Here is a 17,352-nt window from a genome sequence, read left to right on the forward strand (position 1 = left end):
ATGCAGTTTCCATCAAGCTGGTTCAAGGAGTTAAAATCTTTGTTCTCACTCTTTTTGTGGTGCAATAAGAAAGCTAAAATAAGCCTAAAGAAACTTTCAGTGTCTAGACATAAGGGTAGTCTGGCTGTGCCAGACATTTACCAATATTATTTACCTCATAAAACTAGATATGCTACCATATGGGGTTATGGTAACCTTAATTCCATAAGCAGTTGGGAATGGCTGGAAGGACAAATTATTGGTAATCTTAACAACAAAGTATTTTTGGCTTCTTTGTTGTTTTATCCAAATCATCTGGCAGAACTTGATAATCCAGTTCTTAATTTCTCTTGTAGAATTGCTAAATTAGTCTAGAGGCTCTTGCCCTCTTTGGCACAATCCTTTATTTTCAACAGGAGGCAAACCATTAGTCAGTGCCAGGTGGCAGTGTTCTATCATTAAGTTTCTGAGAGATATAGTCGGTGATAGAAAATGGATTCATATAGTAATCTAAAAGAATAGTATAACCTAAGTGATTCCTCCTTCTTGCCTTCTCAACAAATATACTCCATAATTAAATCTAAAATACATAAAAGGGTGCCAATGGTGACAGAGAAGAGTATAGACAATAAATTATGGGATGTTGTTGCCAGGAAAGGATTCGTCTCTTGTATATATAAACTTGTGAGTCTCTGTACAGCTCAGAGTAACCTACCAACACAACTTTGCTGAGAGAAAGACATAAGAGATCCCTATTCCACAGGCAGCTGGCAAAGAATATGGAATACTTCAATAAAATCAAACGGTTTCCGATATAGAGTCGTTCAAATGAAAATTTTGCATAGGGCGTATATTACCCCAGAAAAATGTAATAAATGAAAACTATGGTCTCAGACAAATGCAGGCATGGCAGCAGTAAAAGAGGCACCCTGATACATTGTCTGTGAGAATGCCCTGCAGTGAACTCCCTCTGGTCAGTGGTAACAAATGCCCTCACAGAGATCTTCTAGGTTGATATTCCTAAATGTCCTATACTAGGATATACTAGGAGAAAAAATAGATGGGTTATGATGAGATTTGAAACATCAGGTTGTCTTGCTGCTAAACAGAAAATTTTTATGAATTGGAAGATGATCAACCTGTTTTAATTTGAGCAGTTGGTTGGAAGAGTTAAAGGACTTAATAGGGATGGAAAGAGCTGCTGCCACACTAATGCACCTTGATCTGGGCCTAGAGGGATTTGTGGGATACAATAAGGTCATATTTGAACTCCTTACCGGATTATGTGTAATATATATAATAGGGATGCACGATATTGGATTTTTTGCTGATATCCGATATGCCGATATTTCCAACTCACTTTGGCCGATTGCTGATACCGATTTATGCACTAATACCGATATGCACATATTTTTTTTCCAGATGGCTGAGGAGACTATTATGCATGCAAGCATAGATTGCACTAAGTATGATCAAGAAAGACAATATATGAAGGAAGAATTTAGGAAGCCTTAAAACTTTAATGAACCTGCCAAGTGGGTGGAGCAGTAGAGTTTTCATTGAGTTCATTAGACAGATAAGATTAATGTGTAGGATTTAATCTCTGGTCCACACTCCAGAGCAGAAGGTGGCGGTAATCCACCTAACACACTGGTTGCAAACTGCCATGATAAGCCAAAAAGTTTTTTTTTTCCAAACAGAGTGATACATCCTGTCAGCCGAGGTTTCCTACCTGTGCAGCCAAACTTAAAAGCTCCTCGACGGACTGTTTCTCCCTGACAGTCCCGGTGCTTCCTCCGCAGGCTCTGCTTCACTCAAGCTGCCCGTCAGACCCGCTGCTTCTTCCCACTTTAACCTGAATAACAAACCGGGGCTTAGTGCTCTGGTTGGATCCACATGGAGAGCCGGGGGTAACGTTAGCTGAGAGGCTAGCGGAGCGTTAGCCGCAGCATGACCGTAGGGAAGCACAGCCAGCTAGCTTCTGCTTGCCTCCCAGCTAACGTCATCCCCGGTTCCGCATGTGGATCCAATCAGAGCATCGAGCCCCGGTTTGTTATTCAAGTTAAAGTGGGAAGAAGCAGCAGGTCTGACGGGCAGCTTGAGTGAAGTGGAGACTGCGGAGGAAGCACCGGGACCATCAGGATGAAACAGTCTGTGGAGGGAAGCACAGTCAGGTGGCGGAGGGGATGGCAACAAATCGGCCTCTCATAATCGGCAGAAATTGCCAATGCCGATATTTCATTTTAGAGCTTTTATCGGCTGATACCGCTGACGTGCCGATATTATCGTGCATCCCTAATATATAATATGATGAGCTACAACAAAGTTCCTTTGTTTGCTTTTGTGCACATATGTCAGTCTGTGTTTTTTATATGTCATTTGTGTATGTACAGTATGTAATATATGTATTTAATGTCCAGCCTGTAAAATAAAAAAATTAATAAAATTTTAAAAAATCTAGTCCTGTTCTGAAGGAGCGGGCTACAGAGGTCTGATAACTTCACTTCTTTCTAACTCCACATCCCCAGATTGTATTTTATTTACAAACTTATAGTCTTCAGGCCCAAACTACACTGACTCAAGTGACATAACTTGAGGCAATTTATCTGATTTCACACAGCTCCCTCTGGAGCCAAAAAGGATTTATACTACTTTTTAAACATATGCAGTAGTACTCCACAACACCTGCAAACAGACTCCAACACCCCCTTTATTAATTTAGTCTATTCACTGTCTGAAAATAATAAAAAATGCCCACCAATTTTTTCCAGAACCCAATCATCAGTTTGCTTGTTTGCCATTTTTGCAAGAATAAATTACTTTAAAAAATTAAGTATTTTCAGTCAATCAACTAATGATTATGAATAGTTACATTAGTTACATTAACATTAGCACTGCTTCAAAAATAAAACACAGCCCCTTCATCTATCTACTAAAGGAAGGAATCTCTGTATGTCCTTCATGTGTCTCTTGAACCGTTCATCAGATCAACTCCACACTTTGCGGGTGTATGGGCGGGGAACAAAGGGATTGCAATGTCAAATTTGGTGTAATTTGGACTGACTCCTGCATGTCAGGGAAAGACCTGAGACGAGGCATGACACAAGTCAGAGAAAGATAAACATTGAAAGCAGCGCTTTTAATCAAGAATGGACCCTCTGACCCCATACCTAGAGAGACATTTAGCAGATCAGCAGCGAGTGACTACACAGAAGGTGTTCAGGTACATTGTTGAGCATAGGTAACCCGAGTTTTGGCTTGGTCGGCACGGCTTGGTTGTCCGACAAAACCCTGGATCAACTTTTGCTGCAAAGCAATGAAACATCATCCAACAAGGCACTGTGATGCCCAGTGAAATACACGATCAAGCAAGCACAATTTCCTGGTAGGTTACAAAAACATAAACTCTACTGTTTAGCCTGCAGTTATTATGACATCATCATGAAATGATTGTCACTGTAGGCTAGACAGAGGGCTAACTGAGAGTTGTTTTAGTTGCCGAGATCTATGTTAGAGGTGTTACATATGACATATGATCTTAACATATCCCCCCTTGACCATCGATCTCAAACATTTTTTTTTCATGGCCAAGGTATAATGCTTCACATGGAAACAATATGTTGCCTTCCAACTGAGCAGATCCTCCTTTAAGAAACCTTTCTCTATTTTTCATTTGTGTAGAATCTTCCAGCCCTGGAGCAGATCAGGGAAATGAACAGACTCTGTGAACTTGTTTGAAACGTTTTTAAAAGTATTTTTACAATATTGTCCCTTCCTTGTTTCCTTGTTTGCTCCTCATAGGGATTAGTCCCTGAACTGATCTTGGTACTGCTTCCTCTGGCATTCCAGCTAGCATCTCATAGCCCTGAAGCACATAACAGGTCTAAATACCAAGCTGCTTCTGTAGGCCTACTCTTTTCTCTTGCTCATCCCTTTTTCTAGGGATATCAGCCTCTGTCTTTTTTCTGGTTAAAAAGAAGAAGCAAGTGCCAACATCAGCTCAGAAATTAATCCCTTGGAGGAGTAAACAAGAAGTGAGGAACAGACAGTCTTGTCAAAATACCTCTAAAGTGGTTTCAAGGATGTGTACTGAGACTATTTATTTCAGAGCAGTGATTTTATTTGACAGTTCCTCAAGGGGGGCTGGTAAATAAGCCAAGGAAAAAAACTTTCCTTGGCTAGTATGGTGATTAAGGCAGTAGTGTACTGTAGTGTAAGTCTGTCTGTAACATCTGATCTGTAGCTCTGTGGTAAACTCATTAGCATGGGCAGACATGAGTTTAGCTCTTGAGCTTCTTAACTTCAGGACTTCGTCATTGCTCCACTGCTCCCTTGGGTTGCTCTCTGAATTTTCCGACAATCTGCTGGCACATTATTTCTTGATATTCATTTATACAGCTCTGCAGGCACATTTTTTGCACAGAATATGATGGCAATGGTGCGCTAACTTTTAGTTTATTGAAGGTACACCGTCTGTTGCCATGGGCAACAATGTGTACTGTAGTCATGTGCTTACTCATTCGGCAGGTTATCAAATGTTTGATAACTGTGTGGAATTCCAGGAACTTCTCTTGTGGTAAGTCCACCTGTTTGACTGTAGTATGAAGGAGAATAACCTTAACTTCAGTTTTCTTTTATTTGTAAAGATTTTCTTTACTACACATGTCTAAGAAGTGAAAGAATAGTCAAACTAATAGCTTTGGAATCAGTCCGTTTAAGAAGCAATGATCCAGAGTTAGATTGTACCATGAGAGGCTTAGTATGAAGGTTTCTCACGCAACACAAGCACTCTATAAGATGATTTCACTGATCAAGAAATGGGTCAACATCATTGCCCTGCCATGGTTTATTTCAATAGTTAATTGATTGATTCTGTCATTTAACTAGACTAGTTAAATAAGAATCCATTTCTGTTTACAGTCAAGACCTGTGAGAATGGTGGTTAAAGGATTCCTCTGGTGTTTGTGGAAGTTAGCCCCGTATACACACACACACACACATATATATTGCTGTCAGTAAATCTAAATGCAAAGGTATGTCTCTTTTTGTCTATGTCTAGTACCTTTGTGAGACATTCTGATAAGCCAAAAACAACCATTCTCATGTAGTATTTTTATCTAAAGAGTTTCTCAATTGATATATATACAGCATATCTGTATCGTGACAAAGATTACATGAACATTTGAAGAGGATTTTACACATATTGCCTACTCTTAGTTGGTCATTAATGAAATCAAATCCAAATCTCAGATACTTCCACAGATAATATATATATGTATAAAATGTAATGGTTAGATATGTTATTGTCAATCAGTAGTATCAAAGCATACTGATGCTTACTGACTGACTTGCACAAAGCTTTAGCTGGCAAGTTGATATTGTTTATGTCAGATATCCAGACACAGATTCATCAAGCTGTTCAGCTGTAAATGTGTGTTTATTCAAATGAAATAATCTCTCTTTATCATCCCATACTAGAAAGAATTAATCATTTTCCAGTATTATGCTGTTTTCCAGAGACAGTTCAGACACATATAATGTAGACTGTGTAAATCACTTGTATTGGTTTGTCTATTTCTGTTGAAGACACATTACATTTCTTGTGTCTTCCTATTTGGATGTCCAGACAGGGCAGAGATACTTATATAGAGGGTTGGCTTTCCATGAGTTATTGTATATGTGTATTACTGCAGGATAGGAGAAAGTTGTGCCATGTCCTTCTCTTGTCAGTAAATCCAGTAATCTGAACAGATGGTGTCTCTTCTTGCACCACAGAAGTAAGCTGAAAGGCTAAAAGCGCTGGGCAGACAATTCAGCTGTGACACATGGACACAGTTAATATTACTAATTAGAGATTCACACCCAGTCATGCTACAGTACCCCATTCCCTTTCTTTTTAGCTAAGCCTTTTGTTTTTCATGTAGCAGTCACTTGTGTCACTCTAACATGTTCTACTATTAGCCATTTAGTTGCTACTCACTGGGTGCATAGCTGCTCAGAGTGTAACTTTAAACTTACTGCTGCGTTCTGTCAGTGGACTGGCTTTCAGTCATTGAGTAGATGTGGGTTGCCCCACTTGTCCTCTGTGTGGTCAACTTCACTGTACTGTTTGGCATTGCAGTATTATGTTTGGGCCTGCATTCAGAGGTAGGGTGCTCATATGAACACCTGTGTCTGGTGCTTGTGTGAACATGTTAGAGGTGAGAATTTCCTTCTTTCTGAGGCTTTCTGGATTTAGAATGAAAATTAATTACATAGAGCAGACTCATAACAATGTTCTCCCTGTATGCTTTCAACAGCAGCGCAGCACCGCTGCTAAATGATGAGGGCTTACGAAAACTTAAGGACTGGCGAAAATTGCAAAGTTCTGTAGTGATTGGGCTCAGGCATGGCCAGCAGGCTCCATAGCACCCCCACACACAGGGCCATTTTGGAACAGAAGTTTCTTTGATGTCCATGAGATTTGGTGGATTCATTCTCTCATCATTCTCAACATAATACATATTTTTGTTCAACACCCAATCCTTAGAGTCATATCAGATATCAATTTTCACTACTTCTGTTCCATGTGCAAGGTTTTGTGAGTTTTCCAGCATATGACTGAATGCATCAAAAAATAATAACAATAATAATTATTATGATAATAATAATAACAATAAAAATAATTCTTCCAACTAGAATTAAAGCTGCAAGCAGTGATGAACAGGCCCTTGCACCTGACGTGTGTCAGACGGAGCGGCAGCCGTGGTATCACTTTTGGAGGTCTTTTGACGTGGCTCTGAATTGTCAGGATTATCAGACACTGTGTGAATGGGTAAAATACTTCCTGTGTGCACTATGTGGGGCTGGAGATAAATGCAAATGACAGGAATATACATTTTCATGAATATTGGACATTGCATGTAGGAGATAATTATCACTTCTTGTGTCCACTATGTGGCGCTAGGAAACACCCACTAATTATATGTCATGTTGCTGTATATCATGGATAAATTACACCAAGTAAATTTCATGTATATCGGATTATGTTTGTCATATATAGGCCCTAATTAAACCTGCAAGCAGTGATGATTGGGCCCCCGCAATTCCATGCACATCAGCACATGCCGCAGTTAAAGGGCTTTTACTGTGGGCATGTAGAGTTAAATCTCACTTCCTGTGTCCACTACGTGGCGCTAGACAACACCCGCTAATTATACATCATGTTGCTGTATGTCATATGTCGACCACACCATGTGAATTCCATGTAAATTGGATGATGTTTATCATATAAGAATGAATTCCTGTTGTCAGTAGGTGGCGCTATGACTCAATATTGACGTGGATGTGTTCAGGCTGAGACTCTTACAAACATGAAAGTTGAGGCAGATTAGGAAAAGTCTAGTGGAGTAACAACAACTTCCTGTTTCATGGCGAAACAAGCAAATTTACTGGCACACCACACCAAAGCTGTTCTGTGAAAAGTCAAGATTTTGATAACTTTTCATCATAAAAGTCCTAAGATGACACTGACCAAATCTGAAGTCAGGCAAATCAAATCTCTAGGAGGAATTTGTTAAAATACGACTGCAAAAGGCGAAAACTGAGCAAAAATTGCAAATTAAATTCAAAATGACTGACTTATCAAAGACAATTATCAATTATAAAACTTAATAGAATTATTAATATGAATTAACAATTATGGGGCACCACCCGGAAACTGGGACCAATAACCAAATTAAGGTAGTCTCATAAAAGAGTTCACCTGGAATGTTAATATCTGAGGAATATCAACATTCAAAGGTGAACAAAGAAGGGTTGAATTCAAGGTCTGACTCCCTCAATCAGTCACTTTTCAAAGTATATTAAACACAATAATGACAAAAGAACTTCTCTTTAAAGATATAGCAGTGTTTATTAAACTTAACAAAATCTACCACGTTAACAAATGCTGCATTCAATAAACAACTATAATAAAAAATCAAATAAAATCTAAGTCTACCAAAGCAAACACAACCAGCTATGTACAGGCTTGAACACATGCAGGTGAATGCATGTGTGCATGTGTGTGTGTGTGTGAGACAAGATGGCGATGTGATCTGGCATGATGATGTCGAGGGTTTGGGACGCAGACGTGACTGTGGGAGGAAGTCATGTCTTGCGAGAACCAAATGGCGGATGTGACGGTGGTGTCTTGGTTAGACAATAGCAAGACGGCGCCGCCTGGTGGACAGCGTCTTGCACTCACCCAATTCCATGTAAAACACACATGTCTGATGGCAGATAAGGATGGATAGAGCGACATTATCTGACCGTCAGATGTGTGAGAAGATGTGTATGTATACATGCGTTTGTGCGTGTGTGTGTGGGTTAGTCGCAAGAGAGGGAAGAAAGAGGAGGGAAGTGACCGTGAGAGGGAGAGAAGCAGTTCCTTTGTCCACAGAGAGTGTGTGTACGGACGGCAGTCTGTAACGCACGTTGTCTGGTTTCTGATCGACAAAGCAACTTACTCTCTCTCTCACGGTGGCACAAACACAGCAGTAGTCCCGAGCGAGACAAACACAAAAACAGTCTAGCGTACTAAACACAACTAAACAGGCAGCAAACTTTAAATACTCGTCGGAGTATAGCAGGACAAATGGACTCGGCGGTCCGTTAAGTCACACAATAAACAATAGCAATAAAGCTTAAAAGCTAATAGCTAACAACAGCACTGGGGCTAAAAAAAAAACACAATCTAACACTGCCTCTGCCCAGACTTAGGCCTCTTACTTGGTTGCTTTAGAAAGTGAGTGGGGTGTGTCTGTTAAGTCCGTCTTTCTGTCCGGCTTGGTTCCTCGGCTCAGATGCTGATGGTGCCGTACGCGCTGTGCAGGTCTCATGGCAGGCTGATTCCTATCGGGGTGGTGGAGAAAACAGCAGAGTTGACTCAGTTGAGGAAGAGCGGGGCAGAGAAGTTATCCGCGTCTTAGTGAAGAGAATCCGTGTCTTCCTTCTGCAGGAGGTGAGAGAGCTGGTTGCAGCAGCAGTCTTTCTTGGATCCAGGGATGGTGTTTGAGTGAACACGGCGAAGTCTCGTCTCGTCTGGCGAGGGGAGAGTCTTCAGTTGGTGGGGAAAACACATCCGAGGAGTGAGTTAGCGAAGCTGACTCACAGGAGGACAAAAGTTCCCCCTAGATCAGTTCAACATGGACAGGCGTGTTTCTCTGGGTGTCCTCTGATTTTAAATGGGTGGTGATGTCACAGCTGTGTCAGCATGACGCTCCTCTGTGCAGGAGCTGTTTCAACTGTTTGTTGAGACTATTTCCTGTTAAGCACCTTGGTGCGAAATTGGTGCATGTTGGGATATGGAGTCCGAAATGGACTCTCATTGTTCTCAACTGGCCGCCCTTTCTTGTTATCAGGCATTGTGACTTGCATGCAGGCCTGCCTTTGTGTGACCCCATGGTTGAGGCCCAACAATGTCTTACAACTTAGCTGACCAAATTTTAGGTGGTTCTGGTTAACCTGCTGGGAGTAGGTAATAAAAGTATGGGGCGTATAACTTCCTTTTGCCAGTAGGTGGCACTGTTACTATGATTCAACATTGTACTGTACATGTCTTCAGACCAGGACTTTTATCAAACGTGAAATTTAGGAAAGATCTGACCATGTGGAGTTGAGTTACAACAATCTGTTTTGCAATGGCAAAACATTAGAATTTGCCATGTCGCCACGGCAATAGCGTTCAATGAAAACTCACAATAGTCATGAATCATCAAGGTCTTTCTCACCAAATTTGAAGTGGATCTGTTCAACCTGGTAGGAGTAGTAAGTACAAGTATGGGGCCTTTAACTTCCTGTTGTCGGTAGGTGGCGCTATTATTATGGTACAATACTGTCCTCTACATGTCTTAAGACCGGGACTGTTATGAAATATGTCAAATTTAGGAAAGATCTGATGATGTGCAGTGGCGTAACAACAGTTGGTTTTAATGGGCGAAACATTGAAATTCACTGCATTGCCACAGCAAAAGTGTGACATGACAACTCACAATCTTCACAGTATAGCATCATCAAGGTATTTTGGCTTTTCCAACCAAATTTGAAGTGGGTGTGTTCAACCAGGTAGGCAGAGGTTGTAAAAATACAGTACCTGTAACTTCCTGTTGCCTGTAGGTGGCGCTATGACTGTGAGTCAATGTTGACATGTAGATGTGTTCAGGCTGGGACCCCCATCAAGCATGAGAAATTGGGGGCAGATTAGACGATATACATCTAAGTTACAGCAAGTTTTGTTTCATGGTGAAACAACAAAATTCGCTGCATCACCACGGCAAGGGTGTTCAATGAAAACTTTTCATTGCAAAGGTCTTAAGATGACACTCACCAAATTTGAAGTCAGTTGGGTTAAATCTCTGGCAGGAGCTCATTGAAGTAAAACGCCCGGAAGTTGCAAAAACTGCACAAAAATTGCACAGTAAATTCAAAATGGCCAACTTCCTGTTGTGGCTTCAAGAGGCTTTTTTGTGCATCTGGCCCTGATACATGTGCCTCCCAAATTTTGTTCATCTATGTCAAATTTAAAGGAGGGACTTCAAATTTGAAATTTTCTAGGGGGCACTCTCGAGCCATTTTGGCACACCCATGTCCAAGACCCATAAAATATTAATTTTTTCACCACTTCTGACGCATGTGCAAAGTTTCCTCAGTTTTCATGCACGTTTAGGCCCGCAAAAATGCGTTTCTTTCAGACAAAAAATAATAAATAAAGTTGCATGCAGTGATGATCGGGCCCTTGCACCTTTGTGCACATCGAGGCGCGGTGCAGTCGAAGGACTTTTATTGCAGGCATGCAGATGTGTTCAGGAAGTTCAGGAGTTAAATATCATTTCCTTTGTCCACTATGTGGTCCAAGAGAACACCCATTAATTATACATCATGTTGCTGTATATGAACTGTAGACCACACCTTGAAAATTTCACATGAATCAGATGATGTTTGTCATAAAAGGCTGACTTCCTGTTGTCAGTAGGTGGTGCTATGATTATCACACAATACTGATATGTAGATGTATTCAGGCCTGGATTCTTAATAAGCATGAGAAATTTGGGGAAAATTGGACAATGTACTTAGGATTTATAAGGACTTCCTGTTTTATGGCGAAACATCGAAACTGGCACAGCGCAACAGCAAGGGCATTCAGTGAAAACTCTTGATTTTAATAACACTTGAACAATGATCAAATCAAATCAGTTGGGGCGTCAAGACATTTTTACGCACCTCATAACGCTTTTAGTGTGTGTTCGGCCATTAATAACAATAGATTACTTCAAAACACGTGCGTCAGACACTTCCAGTACATTTAGGCCTTTAGGGTATGGCTCCAAGAGGCTTTTTTTTAAGTCTGGAGATGGTACATCTACCTACCAAATTTTGTACATCTACATCAAATTTAAAGGTGGGGGCTTTTACTTTGAAATTTTCTAGGGGGTGCATTCAAGCCATTTTTCCATACCCAAACCCAAGACCCATATCAGATATCAAGTTACACCACTTCTGATGCATGTGCACTGGAAGCAACACTTTCGTGCTTGGGCCCTAATAATAATCTTTACAAAAATAATAGACTCCTCGCTCTTTCAGTGCCAGGGACTGTTTGGGCCCCTGGCACTTTCATGCTTGTGCCATGATAATAATAATAATATTTCAAAAAACAATAAGGCCTGTGCACTACTTGGTGCTTGGGTCCTAATAATAATTAAAGCTGCAAGCAGCATTGATCAGGCCCTCGCACCTTCGCGCATGTTGGGGTGTGCTGGAGATGTGCTGTGATGTGTGCACTACATGGAGTCAGAGATTGCATGTTGTGTATACATTTGATGAACTATGTGTCATTTACGCTTCACTTCCTGTTCCCTGTAGGCAATACTACATAAGAGAAATGTTAATGCAGCAATACATTTACCAAAGGGAAACTGACATGGATATACATTTTCATGAATATTGGACAGTGCATGAGGCAATTAATATCAGTACCTGGGCCGTATTTTCGTGGAGATGCAATGACCAGAGCAAGCAGCACTCTGACTGGTATTTTCCTGACCTTTGAAGCGCAAAGACAGTTCTTGTATTTTGGTCTAGACGTTGCCCTGAAAACTAGTGGTGTGTCTGAATACAAATGTTATTTGTCAAAGCACAAATTGTGGGGTTTTTACGAATATTTGTATTATTTTTTTATTATTTTAAATCATTTGTTTTTCGGGAAGAAGAAAAAAAACATCAACTACTAGCATGTAGGACAGTTACATTGCTATCTCAGTCTCTCTCTTCTGCTCTGCTGTTATGTCTATCAGCAGGTCTCAACGAGGGGAGACACACCTGCTATGTGATGCACATTTCCTAATTTGGACAGCGATAAAGCTGAGTACTGACACACACAAAGTGCTCACAAGGGACTCTCCATAACCTGTTGTTCCCTTTCTCCTTTCCAGTTAGGTTGTAAAAAATAGGCAATAAATGAAAAGAGCAAAGCAATTGCCTTTGAAGTTCTTCCCTACATAATACATGGTGTGCTGTCTCTGTGTTATGGGTGTATAAATAGGTAGAGGTCAGTCTGCAATGAGGCAATGAGGAAAGTTTTAGCTCAATTGTCTGCGCAGTCGTCTTTGATCTGGGAGACTCCAGTTCGAGACCCAGTGTTGGGACCTCTTTTGTAAGGTAGTTTATTCATGAACACTTATTGTAACACTTGAATTTTCTAAAATTAAAAGCGTAACAAAAAGAAAAACAGGATTTTTAAGCCTCTCTCCACTTTTATTCAAATTCAAATACAAATAATTGCTGCCTCAACAAACACAGATACAAATACAATTAAAGCTGCAAGCAGCAATGATCAGGCCCTTGCTCCTTTGTGCATTTCGGGGTGCACCGCAGTCGGAGGTCTTTTATTGCTGGCATGCAGATGTGTTCAGGACCAGGCTCCTATCGGACGTTGCATGAACGTCTTACATATCACTTTCTGTGTGTACTATGTGGTGCTAGAAAACGATCCCCTAATTATACAACATGTTGCTGTATATCATGTGTAGACCACACCATATACATTCCATGTTAATCAGATGATGTCTGTCCTGTAAGGTTGACTTCCTGTTGTCAGTAGGTGGCGCTATGACTATCACCCAATAATGACATGTAGACGTGTTCAGGCCGGGAGACTTTTCAAGCATGTGAAATTTGGGGCAGATTGGACAAAGTCTAGTGGACTTACAACAACTTTAGGTGTTTAGATGACACTGACCAAATTTGAAGTCACTCTGGTTAAATCCCTAGTAGGAGTTCGTTAAAATATAACGCCCACAAAGGGCAAAAACTGTTCAAAATTGGGGACTGTTGGGCTTAAGGTATGGCTCCAAGAGGCTTTTCTGTGCGTCTGGACATGATACATGTGCCTACCAAATTTTGTTCATCTACATCAAATTTAAAGGTTGGGGCCTTTAATTTGAAATTTTCTAGGGGGCACTCTTGAGCCATTTTGGAACATGCAAGACATATTATAGACATATATAGACATAAAAGCCATATTCGATATCAAGTTTCGCCACATGTGCAATGTTTCATGAGTTTTCGAGCATTCCTAGCACCTCAAAAATGCCAAAAGTAATTAGAGGACACTATAGAGCTGCTGTGCCACGCCCGAGTTTATTTGTAATATCAAATCGAACTACTTATTAATTTGAGCAAAAAATTTTGTGAGTTTTTGAGCATGTTAAGCCCCTCAAAATGCGTTCCATTGCAGATAAAAATAATAATAATAATAATAATAATAATAATAATAATAATAATAATAATAATAATAATCACTACGGATTCAATAGGGCCTTCGCATCGCTAGGTGCTTGGCCCTAAAATACTGGGCCCTCTGTACATCCCTACTGAAAACAGACATAGGTGACCATAGGTCTCCATGCGATGTTGTGCCTAAGTGGATGCATATGTTAGTTGAACAGGAGTGGGCCAATGATTCAGCACTGTGTGACCCCACAGGTCACGGTGACTTTATCAGATGCAAAGTTTTCAATGGAGACAAAGAAATTCCTGTCAAGTACATAGGTTCTGAACCAATTTAGAACAGGAACAGACAATCCCACCCAGTTTTGTAGTCTAGAAAAATCCCATGATTAATGGTGTTGAACGTGGCACTGAGATCTAAGAGTATGAAGACTGAGAGTTTACCAGAGTCCGTGTTTATGAGGAGATCGTTTACAACTTAAACAAGGGCAGTTTCTGTGTTGTGGTGGGATCTAAAACTAGACTGAAAAAATAAAAACGGGTCATTTGTCATTAGGTTGATCATATGTCATTCAGTTGATTATACACATTTTTTTCAAGGATCTTACTGAGAAATGATAGATTTGAGATTGGTCTGTAGTTACTCATGTTTTTTGTAGTTACCCATTTTTGTGAGTAGGTAACACACCTTCTTTGCCACACACACACACACACACACACACACACACACACAAACACACATTTCTCTATACACATACATACACCACATTTAAACATCCATAGCTACACATACAACTCATTGAAGCTGTAATACACTTGGCAGCAGTATCCATAATAGAGAATTAATGCCCCTTGTGGAAACAAGAAAAATAGCATGCATTTGGCACAAAGGGTTAAAAAAGAGGAAATGGCTCAATCTGATGGAAAATGTAAAAAATTGCAATTTTTGAGGAAATTCTCCAGCTTGAAAGCTTGATATAATGGTAAATGGGGTGGCTGTGGCTCAGGAAGTAGAGCAGGTCATCCACTAATCAGAAGACCGGCGGTTTGATTCCCAGCTCCTCCTGTCTGCATGTCGAAGTGTCCTTGGGCAAGATACTGAACCCCAAACTGCTCCTGATGGCTGTTATATCAGTGTATGAATGTGTGTGAATGGTTAGTTCCCTTTGATGGGCAGGTTGGGACCTTATATGGTAGCCCCTGTACCCATTCAGTGTGTGAATGGGTGAATGGGACACGTAGTGTAAAAGCGCTTTGAGTGGTCGGAAGACTAGAAAGGCGCTATACAAGTACAGTCCATTTACCATGTTACATATACCTTTCAAAGGATAATTTTCATGATACATAAACTGTAAATCCAGTAAGAAATTCAACCTGCAACTTGCTTTTTAAATTAGAAGATGATATTTCCTGCTTATCACTAGACTTGAGAAGAGTCAAAAGCTATACCAGCGGCTCTGTGAGTCTGTACTTAGGCACAGCAGATGTACTTTGTGCTAAAAGTTAAAATGCTACTATGCTCACACTGACCATGTTACAATGTTGATGTTTAGCACGTAAAATGTTCATCACCTTAGTGTATAGTGTTAGCATGCTAACACATGTGTCATGCTATGTGTCAGCACATAAACGTAAGCCAAAATGGGTTATGGGACCTTGAATATCTACACAAAATGTAACAGTAATTCATCCAGTTGTTGAGATATTTCATTTTGGACCAAAATGGTGGATCAAGAGACGAGGGATTAATCTGGGATGTTTGGCAGCTCATATGATGAATTCCAAATCTCAAGCACAGGTTCAGCTCATGTTTATCAAATATCTGAGAAAGAATGTGGCACTAAATTGTTTGAAATTACCATGTTTGGTCCTGTAGTAGTATAAAATATATATACATACATATAATATATACATTTTTGATGAGCAATTGATGAACTTTCTCTGACTCTTTTCCTGTAGCTTCTTTACTGCTTGCCTCTCAGATGTTTCTTGTGCTTCTGGTTTCTACAGTTACCAGATATTTAATTGTGAAGTCATTATGTTTCTCTAAGACATATGCTAAATTGTCTTTTTTCATCAGCTACTGGTTGTAATTTGACCATAAAACAACCATCTTCATCCAGAGCAGAGTCTTGGCAAGGTTAATGTACCACTGACAGACCGACTTACTTTGGATCATCCTTTGTTAATGTTTTTCCATTTTTGATTCTTTGACAGCTGTGACACCCACTGACAACCTGCAGCACCTGGAGGAGGAGGGGGAGGTGTCTAGTTCCAACAGCTAATAACAAAGCTTGGAACACAGAAGTAGCCAATAGGCTGAATCCAGACTGCTGTGCTAGCCCATAGGAGAGCTCCAAACCAGTAAGACCTATTACCTATTATTATTTATTGGACGTAAGGAGGTATGACGTCACCCATTGTTTTACATTGGTGCCGGTTTGAAGCCCAGAGTTTCAGTTTACGGTCAGCGCCATCTTTTCCATTTGGAGCCAGGACCTTCCAAATAAGATGTTGCCTTTTCCCACTATGGAAACACACCCCACTACCTTGGAAACACTGAGCAGTGCACACTTGGGCCAATGTTACCTAACTAACACAGCGGGTATCATTATCAAGTAACATTAAACTTACAGAAATATTGCAACAATAGTCCAACTCAGTGGGATTCCCGGAGCTGTGGAGAGCAGCAGGTTAGTGAACTGTCAATCAACGCCCATATGGCAGACATCAAAACTACTATACGTCATCAAATCTTATTAATGGAGCAATAATTTCAAAGTGATCACCAGCACACTTATTACAGGGCCAAAATGTAGTGATTGAGACCATAATGACTTGTTGAAAAAAATGACTGACTTGATATCTCTAGAGAGTTGATGCTTTTTGAATGGCAGTCTATTGGAGCTGGGGATATTTTGGAGCCAGTACTTAGCGGCTCTCGGTGGCATTACACTTTAAGGGACTTCCGCAATGGCTTCAGCCTCAAGTCAAGGTACTTGGTCTTAACTAATAGGGAAAAGAGTAGTTTTGCTTCCCAGAAGATACCGTACATGTAAACTTCTCTGTGAACCTACGTAGTATAGGACGTTAACCAGTGTTGGCTGGTGACTAAAAAAATTGGGGAGGACAGGAGGAAAACCAACATGGAATCTTACAACAAACCCCATCATACTATATCATTGTCCCCCACCTGATAAAATCAGAGGGGTGGGGGACAATTTTATATGCCAATAAAACATTTTGCTTTCAAAAACAAAAACCTTGAGTGGTGAAAATGTCTTTAAAGACATTTAGCATATACATATTGTTTCTAAACAAAGAAGTGCTCATTTTAGCTGTGGAGTGGTTCAGAATGTGTCATTTTACCAACAAAGTTCAATTCAATTCAATTCAATTTTGTTTATATAGCGCCACATCACAACAAAAGTCATCTCAAGAGAGAGAAGGTAACATGTAACATGCAATAATAGTATATGAATACATTGGCCCTAACTGTGAGCTTTATCAAAAAGGAAATTTTTAAGCCTACTCTTAAACATAAAGAGGGTGTCTGCCCCCTGGACTGAATCTGGAAGATGGTTCCACAGGAGAGGAGCCTGATAGCTGAAGGTTCTGCCTCCG

General features: G+C 40.3%; 1 protein-coding gene across 2 annotated transcripts in view; it reads left to right on the top strand.

Moving 5' to 3' along the window:
* Positions 1-17,352, top strand: part of fam110b (family with sequence similarity 110 member B) — a 120,018-nt gene that overhangs the window by 50,848 nt on the left and 51,818 nt on the right. For both annotated transcript variants that reach the window (XM_067604768.1, XM_067604767.1), the window contains exon 2: positions 15,946-16,092. The gene's annotated coding sequence lies outside the window, so the exon portion shown is untranslated. The remainder of the gene's footprint in view (positions 1-15,945; positions 16,093-17,352) is intronic.

Source organism: Thunnus thynnus, chromosome 12 (genome assembly GCF_963924715.1).
Source record: "Thunnus thynnus chromosome 12, fThuThy2.1, whole genome shotgun sequence".
Lineage (NCBI taxonomy): Eukaryota > Metazoa > Chordata > Actinopteri > Scombriformes > Scombridae > Thunnus > Thunnus thynnus.